Raw genomic sequence first — 18,629 nt, 5'->3', positions numbered from 1 at the left:
CGCCCCGGAGGACGCCCCCAGCTGCCTCCAGGAGGGGGAGGCCGATGAGGAGAGGTGGTCTCGCATGCTGCAGGAGCTGCTCACCGACATCGTCCGCCGCATCAACGCCGACATCGTCCGCCGCATCAACACTGCCGTCTCCGTTGTCCGCCCCCGCTCGAGTGCTGCAGGATCACCTTCCCTTCCTCGCTTAAGCAGGTCCGCCCGGATCCTGGCCTTTCCCTACCCTCCCGCTACTAAGATTTTGTTGATCTGCGTGTTGCTTGGTGCGTGACTTGAGGATTTGGCACGCGTTTGGTCTTTATGTTAAGTCAACCTGCTTCAGATTTGCAGTTGTTGGTTGCAGAAATGGTCTCGTAGTTTCATTTCATCCATTTCAGGCCATCTCTTCGCCCGTAGTGGTATCTGTGGATATGCTAGATGCAATCGCGGGAATGATTTGCAGCAGGTTCGGAGCGTTTTATCAAAAAGTTACGAAATTTGTCTTAAATACGAGTCCAGAAGCGCTGGGTAATTCACGTCCGGTGGGTCAACAATCTTTGTTGCTCCCTTTTGGGATTATATGTGTGATATCTTGTGATGCAAGGATTTACTACTAGAAGCGAGGAGCATGTTGACCTTATCCTCTTTATTTTCTCCATTTGGTTGCACCATGAGTTCACGCATTACTTTTTGGTGACCAGCTAAGGCAATGAGATTGCAGGACCAACTTAGTAAAACCATATTAGGGTGTTTGGTATGTTCATATATGGAAGTTGCTTATTGTGACAATTGGAATCGATTCTTGCCTGTTTCTAGTGTGGGTATAATGATACATATAAGCTTTATTTCTATTTAGGGGTTCTACATGATGATTTAATTAACCTCTATGCTTTCCACACAGCCTGGGCCAAGGGATGCGCCGATGCACTACTTCATGAGAAGGAACAAAAGCACCTCCACCTTTTATCTTTATCTCAGCTTAATGCAGGGTAAGTCACCATCAATAAATTTTGTCTCCTTTGTGTTCATAACTCAATGTTAGTATGAAATTGGCGCCGCATCATGGGCTACTATAGGGTTTCCACATCTGTTTTTAATAACTAGCGCTAAATTGCCTAGTAATAAGCAACTAAAAGGGCATGTATTTGTCTTTTTCAACGTCCATGTTCTACCTGTGATACGTGATGATGCAATCTTATAATCTTATATTTTTTTGGAATACCAAAAATAATGTAGGTGCTGCCAAATAAGAAGTGCACACCCGAGTAACAACGTTGCGTACTCTCCTGCTGCTTGTGAGTTTTCCTCGTGCTCCTCAAGATTAGGTGAGGCTTTGCTTCTCTTCATCCCTCTGTTCCATAATGTTTTTTGTCCTGCGTTCATGCACTGGTGCAAACAAAATATTAATGCATTTCTGTGATAAAGATTTGTGATGAACTACATGTAATTCAAAGATCTGTGATATTTTCCTCTAACTCTTTTCCTGCTAGTGAAAGTTCTGCATTTTTTGGACATTTTGGACATATACGGTACAACAAAATCACATAAATCTCTTATTACCCTACATTTCTCTAGGAAACTGTATCATATTCTTTTTTGGTATTTTCCATGCCATTTGCAGTTATTACCCTATATTTGTGAGCGCTTTGAGATGTACCAGTTTCATGCCGCTACTCGTCAAATGTACCAGTTTGACTTGGTTTGACCTTCGTGTCAGACACTTTTCATGGATTAATATTAAGGAACCTTTTTTACTCTTGTTAAATTGTAGATGCCATGTTATTCTCATTTGTAGGAACAATAAGATTTTAAGAATTTTGGACATGTAATTCTTTTTTACCTTTGTTGTAATTCTCTTGTCTCTACTATTTATGAACCTGCATAAATCTAATGTTCTTTCAAATATGCTAGGTATGATTGGGTAGCGGTCTACTCGGTGCTACCCATCATAATCCACGACAACATGATAGTTGCCATCAGGAGTCGACAAGATCCTGAATAAACCCTTGAAAGTTTATTTTCTTTTGTTATGTGAGCTGGATTGTAGTCCTTCTTAACCTTGTTGTGTGATATATTTAATGAATCTATGTTGTAAATTATCACTACATGAGGTATATATTGATATGTTGTATATACATACAGATTATCTTAAATTAATCATATCTCCAAGGCTGTAGTAGTCTGGTTAATTGGTCTTTGAGTTAGCTTACTATTCTTGGATGGGTGGATGGTAAGAAAATCCTGTATTGGAGTCGGTTCAGTTGGTTACATTTGGTTTGGTTCGGATCATAAACAACAAAACCCTGCCGTCCTGACCGAATATTGGTGCTAGTATCAATCAATTAGTTTGCCGGGAGAAATTTATGCATACTATAGTTGGTGTCCCTATGTGCATTGCTCACGTGCTCCTCTTATTCTTTGACTTTGTATGGCTCAGATTGTACGCATGGTGGAGAAGAAGCTCGGTGTCGACAGGAGCATTAGCCGAACGACCGACCAAAGGAACCAAGATATCATCGATGTAACGGACTCATGGGCGAGCTAGCGAGATGGTGGTGGAGATTCAGAACGCTAGGTGAGTCATTTGTTGGTTGGGGAGCAAAGTTTTTCATCCTAAGTGTACTTCCAGCAGCCGAGTCACACGTGCACGTCGAGGTTGGATTAGTTTCCTGATGGAGTTTCTTGCAACCTGACACTTGAACCGTTGGTATATACTCCCTCTATACCTAAATAATTGTCGTTGGGGAGAACTAGTAGTTCTCTCCAACTACAATTATTTAGGTATAGAGGAAGTAGCTGATATGCACTAATCTTGACATGTATATATGTTGTTGCAAAACCAACCTGATCTCTGCTTATCTACTTAGTCAACATCTGTTTAAGAATATAGTGTGGTTCGATCCATACTACTAAGCGAAGCAAAGCAATCCAACCTTGCTTTGTTTCACTTTCAAATCTTGGGTCAAATAGATTGCTCCAGAGACTGGATACTTTATTGGTGTAGCAATATGATTGAAAATAAACCTGCTTATGTACGAGACAGCCACTTCAGGTTTCAACATCTTTGGTTCGTCGAATCTTTAATGTTTGTGTAAGGCATGCTTGCTTCGATGTTCAATTTTTTGCATGAATAAATATGATTCGATCTCAAGCAAAACCTGATGATCCCTGCTTACTTAATCAGTCCCTTCTTTTGTTTAAGGAAAAAATAAGTTACTAGTTGCGTTCGTAGTACTACTGGGAAGTAGTCCAATCCCATCTTGCTTGTTCTTTTTTTCCAATTCTTGGTGAAATAGATGGATACAAAAACATGACACTTTATTGATTCAGAAATATGATTGACAATAAATCTGCTCATGTTTTGGACTGACTAGCTATCTTGCTCCGATTCCATTCTCCATCTCTGTGGATGTCCTGTTTGCACTTGGCAAAAGCACAACAATATTGCTCTTGTTTTTGTTGTGAAAGAGAGCTAAATGGTTAAGAAACAATGCAAACCCAAAAAAGCGTCCATAGCTGGTTAGAGAGCATCGAACATATCTGAGATAAGAAATTACGAAGTCATGCTTATAATGGTTGAACTGGTTACAGTCTTATCTCAATCTTGATACGCATTATCTCCCGTATGTTATGATATGGTTGACCATCATCCATCCATTTTGACTGATTGATTGATTGCTTATCTGATTACCGGTTACTAGTTTCCTTGGTCAGAAAGTCTTACCATCATTTTCTTCTTGCAGGCGGCAATGGCAAGATCATATTGTGCAGAGAAAGAGGATGAGAAGAAACTTGTGGTTCTCATCCAATCTTCGTGGAATTCTCTTTATGTGTGATTGTGCACTTGTTGGGTCCTTTTTCTGTGCGCTTGCACTTGCAGAAGTATTCTATTGTGTACATGTAAAATTATTTTGATGTGCCCTTGTTAGGCGTTGAATCTTAATGCATGGAGTCGGTGCATGATGTATTGTATTTCATCTGATATGCTACTAAAATTAAATATACATTTTATTTGCAATATTTTATTCTGTTGTGCTTATTTTTAATGGGCCTATCATGAGATATGTGTGTTTCTAGCAAAAAAATGCTTCAACCCAAACAAATCAGACATTTTCAATAGTAAAATAGGTATTGGGCCAGGCCCATGTAGGCTAGATTGGTGAACAGGGATCTGAAATTTGGTGGCGCAGGATAGCTAAGTTGCGCTCGTATGTCCCTGTTAAGCCCATTAGGAGATTCGGCCCGCATAGATTTTTATTTAACCGCGAAGTATTCTATTTCAGAAAAATGTCCTATTTTAAAATGCCCGTAGATTTCAAACTGTGTGTCGGATCGCGATGAATTATATATGTAACTCGTGTAGAATTTCATGTACACTATGATTTTACAACTTGCATGCATGTTCGAAGTGGTTTGACCCTGCGTATGTGTATATTGCTGACCTAATATGCTAATTATCCCTTTTTTTTTGCGTGTGTCCGGATTATTCCAACCCCGTAGATAAAATGCTCAGGTTATTAGGGACCTTTTTCCATGTATTTTAGAGTAGTTGTTTGCATTTTTGCATGTAGGTTCCGTCGCTAGATTGTTATATCGTGTTTAGGACATAATCTCGCATATGCGTGTGGTGATATTTTTATTTTGCAACCCGACATATATACATGTTTTCAGCGTAGAAAAAACCATAGAATTTAACTGTGCATCTAGTTTTAGCTTTTGAGCAAGTTAGTGCGCGTGATATTTTGCCATGTTGCCCCTTTGTTTATTTTGTGTGATTTATTCCATGCATGATATGAATGAGTTGTCAACTAGAGATATGCCCTTGGATGTGTAGGCTAGCCTCTGGTAATTTTGGTTGCAATACAAATCCATGTTTAGGTGTTGTTTTCTTGTTGTCAACATGCTAGAAAATAGCGCTGATTTGGAGATGCTGAAATATTTCTAAGTCTGAAATCTGATATATTTTGTTCTTGTCTTGCCATGAGTTTATCTGGTGATCTATAGCTCTTTCGAGGTTGGTGCAATGGAGTTAGTTGTAGCCCTTAAGATTCTCTAGCATGCTGTGAATTTTGATGCCATTCGGAGTCCTGTAGAATATAGGTTTGTTGCTGTCAATATGCCTTCAGATTGAAAACTATACTGTCAAAACTGATATTTCACTAAGTCTGAAACTATGTGTGACATGCCCTTTTGTGAGTTCTTTTCCTAGTGATCCATGCTTCCATGCTAGATGTTATTAGTAGTATGTTGTACTACATCTTGCCCTCTACTGTCTCATGTCTTATTTGAGCATTTTGGATTTATGTAGCTTGTTGTTCGGGGGTGTAGAAAATGCCATGTTGTTCTTTTGGGCAGATTGTGGTGATTTCTTGTTTAGCTTGTAGTTATTGAACCGTTGCTCCGTTATGATCGTGTCCTATATGAAACTTGCTTAGAATATTGTGTAGATTCATATTTAGTTGCTGCCTTCTTGGTTGGGATGCTTGTGACTATCGTTGCACACATATTGCATTCATGCCATCATATCTTGCGGTGTTCGTATCTTTTGAACCATAGGTCCGTTGGAGATATTCTTTATGTGTATATTGCTTGGAACGATGCGTAGAATCACATGAACCAATTCTTTTTTCTGTTTAACAAATATTTAAACGTGTTAATTCAGATCTGGACAGAATTATAAATTAACGTATGGGGTCAGTTCGGAGATGATATATGTCGTTTCCTTCCTCATTTAAAATGCATAGATAGATAGCTTAGTTACGCTTCACCTCTTGCCATGTTTAACCAACATTTAATATTGCCGTGTACCTAATCGGGATAGAATAAATAATTTGTATGTGGAGTTTCATCAATATGCAACTCGTTGCATATTGAACTTCACTTAATGTGTACTATTTGATTGTTGTGAATTGACATGCCATGTCTTGCATATATTCAGCTGGTCATGCATCAAATGCGGATGGCATCTTGTCGTGCATGTGCCGTGGTGAATATCTGTGTTGATGATTGTTTCCGGTTTGCTTCGTCTCGATAGAGTTCCGCAAGCGCGTCGGAAAGTGAGGACCCGTTCGACTACATCGGTTCGTCTGCTTCATGGAGTCGTTCTTGTTCCAAGCGTGATCTCAGGCAAGATGACCATTTCCCCTGATACCATTACTATCATTTCCATGCTAGTTTTACCATTTCTGTCGTTATGTCTCGGTGCCTACCACGTGTTAAATAACAGCCTCTCAATATTGCCATGAAAACCTTCAACCTGTTCACAACCTAGCAAACCACTGATTGGCTATGTTACCGCTTGCTTAACCAGGTGTTAGCTCACTAGTTGCAGGTACAGTTGCTTCCATGTGATAACATGGGTTCTTTGTTCTATCACCATATTAATTGCTATTTAAATTAATGCACCTATATACTTGGTAAAAGGTGGAAGGCTCGGCCTTTCTAGCCTGGTGTTTTGTTCCACCTTTGCCCCCTTAGTTTCGTCTACAGGTGTTATGTGCCATAATTGAGCGCTCCTAACACGATCGGGGTTGTTATGGGGACCACCTTGATAATTCGTTTTAGATTAAAGCTGGTCTGGCAAGGCCCAACATTGGTACTGTATTTGCCCAACATAATAATTCCGTTAATACTAAAAAGCATAGGGAGTTAGCGCTAACCGAGAAGTAATTCAACATAATACAGGGAGGGCAAGTGTTGATGGTGCTGGTCCAAAACAGAGAACTGTGCGGGGCCAACCTAGGGCAACTTGGGTGATTTCTATCAGGCCACCGTACGCGTCGCTTATCCGTCGTGTCCTGAGAACGAGATACCCGGCTCCTATCGAGATCGTCGACACATTGGGTGGCCTTGCTGGATTAGTTTTACCTTTTTCGAAATATCTTGTGCATCGGAATTCCGGCGAAACTTTGGATAATCTCAGAGTTGAGGTTTTCCACTAAGGAGGGCGACGAGATCGCGACTATCGTGATCAAGGACTTCTATGCGGCTTGTTGTAATTTGTGATGGACTAGTTGGAGCACCCTTGCAGGGTTAAATCTTTCTGAAAGTGGTGGCCGCGGTTATGTGGCAACGTGGAAACTTTGTTTAACACTAGTTCTAGACAACTTGAAGTTAACTTAATTAAAAAATGCCAACTGGGTGCGTAACCGTGACTCTCTAATTCGCGAGTTCCTTCTCTGATCGAGGACACGGTGGGGTTATGTCTGACGTAAGTAGGTATTCAGGATCATCCATTTGATCATCAGTAGTTCATGTCCGCTATGCGTAGTTCTTCCCCCTCTTTATTCTTGTACTCGTAAGTTACCCACTAAATAACATGCTTAGTTGCTGCTGCAACCTCACGACTTTACATTACATCACCTATTAACCTTTGCTAGTCTTGATACCTTTGGAAATGAGATTGCTGAGTCCCCTGTGGCTCACAGATTACTACAACCCCAGTTGCAGGTAGAGGTAAAGATTACATGACACGAACGTGTTGATTGTTCATTTGGAGTTTCTTCTTCTTCTTCATCGATCTAGGATGGGTTCCAGGCCGGCAGCCTGGGATAGCAAGGATGGACGTCGTTTTCTTTTCTCGTTTGTTTTTGTCCGTAGTCGGACCCTGCTCTTCTTTGTGATATTTATGTATTGTATTGATGTGACTCTGATGTAGCTTGTGGCGAGTGTAAGTCAATTCCATATACTCTTCTCTTCAGTACATGTACTTGTAACGATATCCATTCTTGCAAAACGACGAGATGCCCTTCTATCCCTGTCGAGGCCCTCGCGCCAAAATAAGGATAGGATCGCATCTTGGGCGTTATAGAAAGCCTCAAAACATACCTCGCCAATTGGAAAGATCAAGACATGATGTTTGAAACATAGTAGGATGATGGCAACACCTCGTTGATCGGCCGTGTACTCCGTATCAAGCCCCAAGAACTTCTCATGATCCACCGCGGCATCAAGCCATCATCCCTTCAACTGTGTAAGAAAATGTGGCACCTCCCTACTGTCGTTCGTGTACACGGCATCGAGCTTGGTATTGCCATGTGCGAGCACCTCTCCGTAGCGAGTTGGGATGGTGGAAGAAGAAGAAGGAAAAAGAGAGGGGAAGAAGAGAGGAGAGCGCGAGAGGATAAGAATAGAGAAATGGCGACAGTCTCTCCTTCGGTTGTGCTTTTGCGAAGTGGGAGGCAAACAATTTGGGACTTTAGGGTGATACAAACTGTTGCCACCACCACTTCGTCCCTGTTTCATATACTAACTAGGAATAAAGGGGGATACAAACGGTCCACCTGGTCCCGGTTTCACCCACCAACCGGGACTAAAGGTGGATATGAACGGTTTCGGCCTATTGGTCCTGGTGCGTGTCCGGAACCGGGACCAAAGGGTTGACACGAACCGGGACCAATGGCCCATGATGCCTGGCTGGCGCCCTAGCCTCACGAACTGGGTCCAATGACACCATAGGTCCCAGTTAGTGGGTGAACTAGGACTAATAGGATTGAAGGACCTGGACCAAAGCCCTCTTTTCTAATAGTGCTCCTCAACCCAACGGAACTTTTCACTGCCTTCCGATTCCACATGGCTTTGCTGTTGTGATGGTGGATGATGTTGGGGAACGTCGCATGGGAAACAAAAATTTTCCTACGCGCACGAAGACCTATCATGGTGATGTCCATCTACGAGAGGGGATGAGTGATCTACATACCCTTGTAGACCGTACAGCAGAAGCGTTAGAGAACGCGGTTGATGTAGTGGAACGTCCTCACGTCCCTCGATCCGCCCCACGAACAATCCCGCGATCAGTCCCACGATCTAGTACCGAACGGACGGCACCTCCGAGTTCAACACACGTACAGCTCGACGATGATCTCGGCCCTCTTGATCCAGCAAGAGAGACGGAGAGGTAGAAGAGTTCTCCAGCAGCGTGACGGCGCTCCGGAGGTTGTTGATGACCTTGTCTCAGCAGGGCTCCGCCCGAGCTCCGCAGAAACGCGATCTAGAGGAAAAACCGTGGAGGTATGTGGTCGGGCTGCCGTGGAAAAGTCGTCTCAAATCAGCCCTAAAACCTCCGTATATATAGGTGGGAGGGAGGGGGCCTTGCCTTGTGGTCCAAGGACCCTCAAGGGGGTCGGCCGAGCCAACGGGGAGGACTCTCCCCCCCCCCAAACCGAGTTGGACTATGTTTGGTGGGAGGGAGTCCTCCTCCCTTCCCACCTCCTCCCTATTTTTTCTTTTCCTCTTGATTTTTCTTCTCTTGGCGCATAGAGCACTTGTGAGCTGTCCCCCCAGCCCACTAAGGGCTGGTGTATCTCCCCCAAGGCCTATGGGCTTCCCCGGGGTGGGTTGCCCCCCCCCCCGGTGAACTCCCGGAACCCATTCGTCATTCCCGGTACATTCCCGGTAACTCCGAAAACCTTCCGGTAATCAAATGAGGTCATCCTATATATCAATCTTCGTTTCCGGACCATTCCGGAAACCCTCGTGACGTCCGTGATCTCATCCGGGACTCCGAACAACATTCGGTAACCAACCATATAACTCAAATACGCATAAAACAACGTCGAACCTTAAGTGTGCAGACCCTGTGGTTCGAGAACTATGTAGACATGACCCGAGAGACTCCTCGGTCAATATCCAATAGCGGAACCTGGATGCCCATATTGGATCCTACATATTCTACGAAGATCTCATCGTTTGAACCTCAGTGCCAAGGAATCATATAATCCCGTATGTCATTCCCTTTGTCCTTCGGTATTTTACTTGCCCGAGATTCCAATCGTCAGTATCCGCATACCTATTTCAATCTCGTTTACCGGCAAGTCTCTTTACTCGTTCCGTAATACAAGATCCCGCAACTTATACTAAGTTACATTGCTTGCAAGGCTTGTGTGTGATGTTGTATTACCGAGTGGGCCCCGAGATACCTCTCCGTCACACGGAGTGACAAATCCCAGTCTTGATCCATACTAACTCAACTAACACCTTCGGAGATACCTATAGAGCATCTTTATAGTCACCCAGTTACGTTGCGACGTTTGATACACACAAAGCATTCCTCCGGTGTCAGTGAGTTATATGATCTCATGGTCATAGGAATAAATACTTGACACGCAGAAAACAGTAGCAACAAAATGACACGATCAACATGCTACGTCTATTAGTTTGGGTCTAGTCCATCACGTGATTCTCCCAATGACGTGATCCAGTTATCAAGCAACAACACCTTGTTCACAATCAGAAGACACTGACTATCATCGATCAACTGGCTAGCCAACTAGAGGCATGCTAGGGACGGTGTTTTGTCTATGTATCCACACATGTAAGTCAGTCTTCATTCAATACAATTATAGCATGGATAATAAACTATTATCTTGATACAGGAATTATAATAATAACTATATATTTATTATTGCCTCTAGGGCATAATTCCAACAGTCTCCCACTTGTACTAGAGTCAATAATCTAGCCCTCACATCACCATGTGAATTACATTGTAATAAATCTAACACCCATACAGTTCTGGTGTCGATCATGTTTTGGCCGTGGAAGAGGTTTAGTCAGGGGGTCTGCTACATTCAGATCCGTGTGCACTTTGCATATATTTACGTCCTCTTCCTCGACGTAGTCGCGGATGAGGTTGAAGCGTCGTTTGATGTGTCTGGTCTTCTTGTGAAACCGTGGTTCCTTTGCTAAGGCAATGGCACCAGTGTTGTCACAGAACAAGGTTATTGTATTCAGTGCGCTTGGCACCACTCCAAGATCCGTCATGAACTGCTTCATCCAGACACCCTCCTTAGCCGCCTCCGAGGCAGCCATGTACTCTGCTTCACATGTAGAATCTGCTACGACGGTTTGCTTGGAACTGCACCAGCTTATTGCACCCCCATTAAGAAAAAATACGTATCCGGTCTGCGACTTAGAGTCGTCCGGATCTGTGTCAAAGCTTGCATAGACGTAACCTTTTACGGCGAGCTCTTCGTCACCTCCATATACGAGAAACATGTCCTTAGTCCTTTTCAGGTACTTCAGGATATTCTTGACCGCTGTCCAGTGATCCACTCCTGGATTACTCTGGAACCTACCTGCCATACTTATGGCGAGGCTAACATCCGGTCTAGTGCACAGCATCGGATACATGATAGAACCTATGGCTGAAGCATAGGGGACGGAGCGCATATGCTCTCTATCTTCATCAGTTGCTGGGCACTGAGTCTTACTCAATCTTGTACCTTGTAAAGCTGGCAAGAACCCTTTCTTGGACTGTTCCATTTTGAACCTTTTCAAAACTTTATCAAGGTATGTGCTTTGTGAAAGTCCTATCAGGCATTTCGATCTATCCCTATAGATCTTAATGCCTAGAATGTAAGCAGCTTCTCCTAGGTCCTTCATAGAGAAACTTTTATTCAAGTAACCTTTTATGCTCTCCAAAAGCTCTACGTTGTTTCCAATCAGTAATATGTCATCCACATATAATATTAGAAACGCCACAGAGCTCCCACTCACTTTCTTGTAAATACAAGATTCTCCAACCACTTGTATAAACCCAAATGCTTTGATCACCTCATCAAAGCGTTTGTTCCAACTCCGAGATGCTTGCACCAGTCCATAAATGGATCGCTGGAGCTTGCACACCTTGTCAGCATCTTTAGGATCGACAAAACCTTCGGGTTGCATCATATACAACTCTTCCTTAAGGAAACCGTTAAGGAACGCCGTTTTGACATCCATCTGCGAGATACTTGGGGCAATTGCGCTTCCAGTGACCCATACCCTCGCAATAGAAACACTCCGTTTCAGGCTTAGGTCCAGCTTTGGGTTTCTTCGGCGGATTGGCAACAGGCTTGCCGCTCTTCTTCGAATTGCCCTTCTTGCCTTTGCCGTTTCTCTTGAAACTAGTGGTCTTATTCACCATCAACACTTGATGCTCTTTACGGAGTTCAGACTCTGCGACTTTCAACATCGCAAACAACTCGCCGGGGAGACTTGTTCATCCCTTGCATGTTGTAGTTCAACACAAAGCCTTTGTAGCTTGGCGGCAGTGATTGAAGGATTCTGTCAGTGATAGCTTCTTGCGGGAGTTCAATCCCCAGTTCAGCTAGACGGTTTGAGTACCCAGACATTTTGAGCACATGTTCACTGACAAACGAGTTTTCCTCCATCTTGCACGCATAGAATTTATCGGAGGTCTCATACCTCTCGATCCGGGCGTTCTTCTGAAAGATAAACTCCAACTCCTGGAACATCTCAAATGCTCCATGACGCTCGAAGAGACGTTGAAGTCCCGGTACTAAGCCATACAAGACTGCACATTGAACTATTGAGTAGTCCTCCTTACGTGCTAACCAAGCGTTCTTAACATCCTGATCAGCCGTAGCGGGTGGTTCATCTCCTAGCGCAGCATTAAGGACATAATCCTTCTTCCCAGCTTATAAGATTAGCTTAAGATTACGAGCCCAGTGTACAAAGTTGCTTCCATCATCTTTCAACTTAGCTTTCTCTAGGAACGTATTAAAATTCAGGATGACTGTCGCGTGAGCCATGATCTACAACACAAATATATTCAAAGTGGACTTAGACTATGTTCAAGATAATTAGAGTTCAAATTAATCAAATTATATGCTAAACTCCCACTCAAAAAGTACATCTCTCTAGTCATTTGAGTGGTTCATGATCCACTTACACTATCCCAAGTCCGATCATCACGTGAGTTGGGTATAGTTTCAGTGGTAAGCATCCCTATGCTAATCATATCAACTATATGATTCACGATCGACCTTTCGGTCTCATGTGTTCTGAGGCCATGTCTGCACATGCTAGGCTCGTCAAGCTTAACCCGAGTGTTCCGCGTGCGCAACTGTTTTGCACCCGTTGTATGTGAACGTTGAGTCTATCACACCCGATCGTCACGTGGTGTCTCGAAATGACGAACTGTAGCAACGGTGCACAGTCGGGGAGAACACAATTTCATCTTGAAATTTTAGTGAGAGATCACCTCATAATGCTACCGTCGTTCTAAGCAAAATAAGGTGCATAAAAGGATTAAGATCACATGCAATTCATAAGTGACATGATATGGCCATCATCACGTGCTTCTTGATCTCCATCACCAAAGCACCGGCACGATCTTGTTGTCACCGGCGCCACACCATGATCATCCATCAACGTGTTGCCATCGGGGTTGTCGTGCTACTTATGCTATTACTACTAAAGCTACATCCTAGCAAAATAGTAAACGCATCTGCAAGTACAAACGTTAGTATAAAGACAACCCTATGGCTCCTGCCGGTTGTCGTACCATCGACGTGCAAGTCGATATTTCTATTTCAACATGATCATTTCATACATCCAATATATCACATCACATCGTTGGCCATATCACATCACAATCATACCCTACAAAAACAAGTTAGACGTCCTCTAATTTTGTTGTTGCATGTTTTACGTGGTGACCAAGGGTATCTAGTAGGATCGCATCTTACTTACGCAAACACCACAACGGAGATATATGAGTTGCTATTTAACCTCATCCAAGGACCTCCTCGGTCAAATCCGATTCAACTAAAGTTGGAGAAACCGTCACTTGCCAGTCATCTTTGAGCAAAGGGGGTTACTCATAACGATGAAACCAGTCTCTCGTAAGCGTACGAGTAATGTCGGTCCAAGCCGCTTCAATCCAACAATACCGCGGAATCAAGAAAAGACTAAGGAGGGCAGGAAAACGCACATCACCGCCCACAAAAACTTTTGTGTTCTACTCGAGAAGACATCTACGCATGAACCTAGCTCATGATGCCACTGTTGGGGAACGTCGCACGGGAAACAAAAAAATTCCTACGCGCACGAAGACCTATCATGGTGATGTCCATCTACCAGAGGGGATGAGTGATCTACATACCCTTGTAGACCGTACAGCAGAAGCGTTAGAAAACGCGGTTGATGTAGTGGAACGTCCTCACGTCCCTCGATCCGCCCCGCGAACAATCCCGCGATCAGTCCCACGATCTAGGACCGAACGGACGGCACCTCCGCGTTCAGCACACGTACAGCTCGACGATGATCTCGGCCTTCTTGATCCAGCAAGAGAGACGGAGAGGTAGAAGAGTTCTCCGGCAGCGTGATGGTGCTCCGGAGGTTGGTGATGACCTTGTCTTAGCAGGGCTCCGCCCGAGCTCCGCAGAAACGCGATCTAGAGGAAAAACCGTGGAGGTATGTGGTCGGGCTGCCGTGGAAAAGTCGTCTCAAATCAGCCCTAAAACCTCCGTATATATAGGTGGGAGGGAGGGGGCCTTGCCTTGGGGTCCAAGGACCCTCAAGGGGGTCGGCCGAGCCAAGGGGGAGGACTCTCCCCCCAAACCGAGTTGGACTAGGTTTGGTGGGAGGGAGTCCTCCTCCCTTCCCACCTCCTCCCTTTTTTTTCTTTTCCTCTTAATTTTTCTTCTCTTGGCGCATAGAGCACTTGTGGGCTGTCCCACCAGCCCACTAAGGGCTGGTGTATCTCCCCCAAGGCCTATGGGCTTCCCCGGGGTGGGTTGCCCCCCCCCCCCCCGGTGAACTCCCGGAACCCATTCGTCATTCCCGGTACATTCCCGGTAACTCCGAAAACCTTACGGTAATCAAATCAGGTCATCCTATATATCAATCTTCATTTCCGGACCATTCTGGAAACCCTCGTGACGTCCGTGATCTCACCCGGGACTCCGAACAACATTCGGTAACCAACCATATAACTCAAATACGCATAAAACAACGTCGAACCTTAAGTGTGCAGACCCTGCGGGTTCGAGAACTATGTAGACATGACCCGAGAGACTCCTCGGTCAATATCCAATAGCGGGACCTGGATGCCCATATTGGATCCTACATATTCTACGAAGATCTCATCGTTTGAACCTCAGTGCCAAGGATTCGTATAATCCCGTATGTCATTCCCTTTGTCCTTCGGTATGTTACTTGCCCGAGATTCGATCGTCAGTATCCGCATACCTATTTCAATCTCGTTTACCGGCAAGTCTCTTTACTCGTTCCGTAATACAAGATCCCGCAACTTATACTAAGTTACATTGCTTGCAAGGCTTGTGTGTGATGTTGTATTACCGAGTGGGCCCCGAGATACCTCTCCGTCACACGGAGTGACAAATCCCAGTCTTGATCCGTACTAACTCAACTAACACCTTCGGAGATACCTGTAGAGCATCTTTATAGTCACCCAGTTACGTTGCGACGTTTGATACACACAAAGCATTCCTCCGGTGTCAGTGAGTTATATGATCTCATGGTCATAGGAATAAATACTTGACACGCAGAAAACAGTAGCAACAAAATGACACGATCAACATGCTACGTCTATTAGTTTGGGTCTAGTCCATCACGTGATTCTCCCAATGACGTGATCCAGTTATCAAGCAACAACACCTTATTCATAATCAGAAGACACTGACTATCATCGATCAACTGGCTAGCCAACTAGAGGCATGCTAGGGACGGTGTTTTGTCTATGTATCCACACATGTAAATGAGTCTTCATTCAATACAATTATAGCATGGATAATAAACTATTATCTTGATACAGGAATTATAATAATAACTATATATTTATTATTGCCTCTAGGGCATAATTCCAACAGATGAAGTAATGGAGGTATTTGAGGAGCTCGAGCTTGATTACCCTACAGGTGAAGGGGAGAATAAGATGGTTCATGCTGTGAGGAGTACATGTCGATGTCAGAAGGAGTACATCAAGCTTCCAAACTGGACGTCTCCGGCTAGTCTGGGCACTCCGCCTCCTCCTCCTCCAGCGAGTCAGGGCACTCCACCTCCTCCTCCTCCTCTTCCTACTCCTCCTCCTCCGACGAGTGATCAGGGCACTCGTCCTCCACCTCTGACAAGTGATCAAGGCACTCGTCCTCCTCCTCCGGCGAGTGATCGGGGCACTCGTGCTCCTCCTCCCGCGAGTGATCAAGGAACTCCGCCTCCTCCTCCTCCGACAACGACGAGTGATCAGGGTACTCTTCCTCCTCCTCCGGCGAGTGATCAGGGCACTCATCCTCCTCCTCGGGCGAGTGATCAAGGCACTCGTCCTCCTCCTCCGATGACTGATCAGGGCACTCCGCCTCCTCCTCCTTCTCCTCCTCCTCCGGCAAGTGATCAAGGCACTTGTCCTCCTCCTCCTCCTCCTTCTCTAAAGTGGAAGAGAGACACCACCGCTCCGGCGGCTAGTAGTGATGCAAGGTTAGCAATACAAAGAAGTGGGAAAACAATTACCAAGCTCGGCCAACAGGAGAAGCAATTGTGCTCCCCGCTGAAGGTGTCTAGCGATATCGTCGCTAATCCTACGGGGATGGGCCCCGGTACCAATCCTGGTGATTACTTGGGGGATGATGTAATTTTTCAAACTGCTGAGGTAACAGAATAAAAATGTAAATACATGCACGGGAAGCCTCTCGTCAAACCTGGTCATCCTCCTCTAACACCGATGATGCACAAATTGCATGAGTGGTACATGAATACCTGCCTGGAGTCTGGGAAAGACAGTATCTATATGGAAGTGAAACCAGAGCATGAATTCATTGGAGCTCCAGTGATGCCTGTTGAATTTGTTGAGTTGTTTCAGTTATACAATCAACTATCCCTCGACAAACAACTCGTGACTTCCTACTATTTGTAAGTATTAGTTACTTCTATAGTTATTAAGTCTCTTGCTCAGCTCGTTCATTGCATGTATATATAATTATCCTCATTATATATATTATTCAGATTGAAGATCGTTGAATTAAAAAAACATGAATCTTCGACGTTGGGTTCATTAGCCCAGATGTTGTAAATGAATAGTCGGTACGATACGCAACCAAAGAGATCGAGGACAACTTGCTAAAGTCGTTCCTTGTAAATTAAAGCAAAAGGGAAATACTCTTTCCTTACATCTTCAAGTTAGTATTGATGTCTTCTTTGTATACTAAATTTCGCTTACTTGAGGTTAAGTAATGTAATTGATGAGTTATATATGCATGCGCAGTTACCACTATATTCTGCTATCCATTAAGCTTGACGGGGCAAAAGTAACTTTCTTAGACTCAAGACGTAAGATCCCGAGTATTTTGCGGACATGAATGCAATGCTTAAGAAGTAAGTTCAGTCAATATCGGGTCCATATCGGCATGCAACTTTCGTTAATTTCCTCATATCAAGTAATCATTTTCTTTGCCTGGAAGGGTTTAGAAGAAGTTCACCAATAAGGTTCCCGGTCTAAAAAAATATTTGCAATTTACGCACCCCCAAAGTAAGTAGTACTAGCTAGTTCCGCGCATCTCTAATTGATTCAAATTTTTATCAATATATCATTACCATGCTTGCTTATCAGTTTGATTGAACTCTATTCTCGTAAAGTGCTTGGACCAGGAAGGTGGGATGAGTTATGTGCATACTACATATGAGAGCTAATTTGCGTCTCGACCTCTGACCGAGGGGGGGCATATCTGAGAAACAATATCAAGTATGTAAATTATATTCAAAATTTTATTTTATATATAACCATCAATTGTGTTGAGTTTTATTCATATATATGCATGTATTGACCCCCTTCTTTAAATTATATCTAGCGGATGCGGGATGAAATCCTAACACATGATCGCATACGAGCAATTCAAGAGTAATTGGCGGGATTTTTCTTGACCACGTCATATCTAAAGACTGAGAATACTATGTGGGTTATTTGTGATTGGATGTTAGGTAGATGATGTTAGGGATTGTAAAAGATGTTATATTGTAAAAGATGTTCACTACAGGAATCAGCTTCTTTGTCGTCTGCCATCACAGACGGCAAAGACAAAATCCCGGACGGCAAAGAAAAAACAGCAGACGACAAAGATTCTCACGGTCGGCAAAATTTCTGCGTCAGCCTACGACGGCATAGGACCTTCTTTGCCGTCTGCCCCCCCAAAGCGGACGGCAAAGCTCTTTGCCGTCAGCTTTCCTTAGGAGCAGTCGGCAAAGTGCTCGAGATGGCAGCCGACAGGCGTTGCCTCCGTTAGGGGTTAACAGAGGCTTTGCCGTCTGACTCTCCCTTTATCTTTGTCGTCTGCCTCCCCCTTTATCTTTGCCGTCTGCCTCCTCCTCCTCCCCCTCCACTATTTGTCGTCTGCCTCCCCTCCATCTTTGTCGTCTGCCTACTCCTCCCCTCCCCCCTCCACTCTTTGACGTCTGCCTCCCCTTCCATCTTTGTCGTCTGCCTACTCCTCCCCTCCCCCCGTCCAATCTTTGCCGTCTGCCTCCTCCCCCCCTCCTCTATGCCCTCTTCTTTGCCGTCCGCCCACCCTGGAGGCTGACGGCAAAGAGCCTATATAGACACCACAGGATGCACAGTTGGGTGCCATGTCGCACCTTTGCCATCTGCCAGCTGATGGCACAGGTCTTTGCCATCAGCTGGCAGACGGCGAAGAGCCAATATAGTACCTGTTGTTTTTAATATTATTTCACAGCACATATATATATATATATTTGACAACACATTTATATAATTCACCACAAATATATGATATATAGTTCACCACACATATACTTGCCAACACATATATATAATTCAGCACACATATATCATATACATATAAATCAATGTACATCCCCATATATCGAAAGAACCAACATACAAAGTATTGCAC

This window comes from Hordeum vulgare, chromosome 7H (genome assembly GCF_904849725.1).
Source record: "Hordeum vulgare subsp. vulgare chromosome 7H, MorexV3_pseudomolecules_assembly, whole genome shotgun sequence".
NCBI classification, from domain to species: domain Eukaryota; kingdom Viridiplantae; phylum Streptophyta; class Magnoliopsida; order Poales; family Poaceae; genus Hordeum; species Hordeum vulgare.
The sequence above is the reverse complement of the archived record's forward strand: the minus strand, read 5'-3'. Positions refer to the sequence as shown.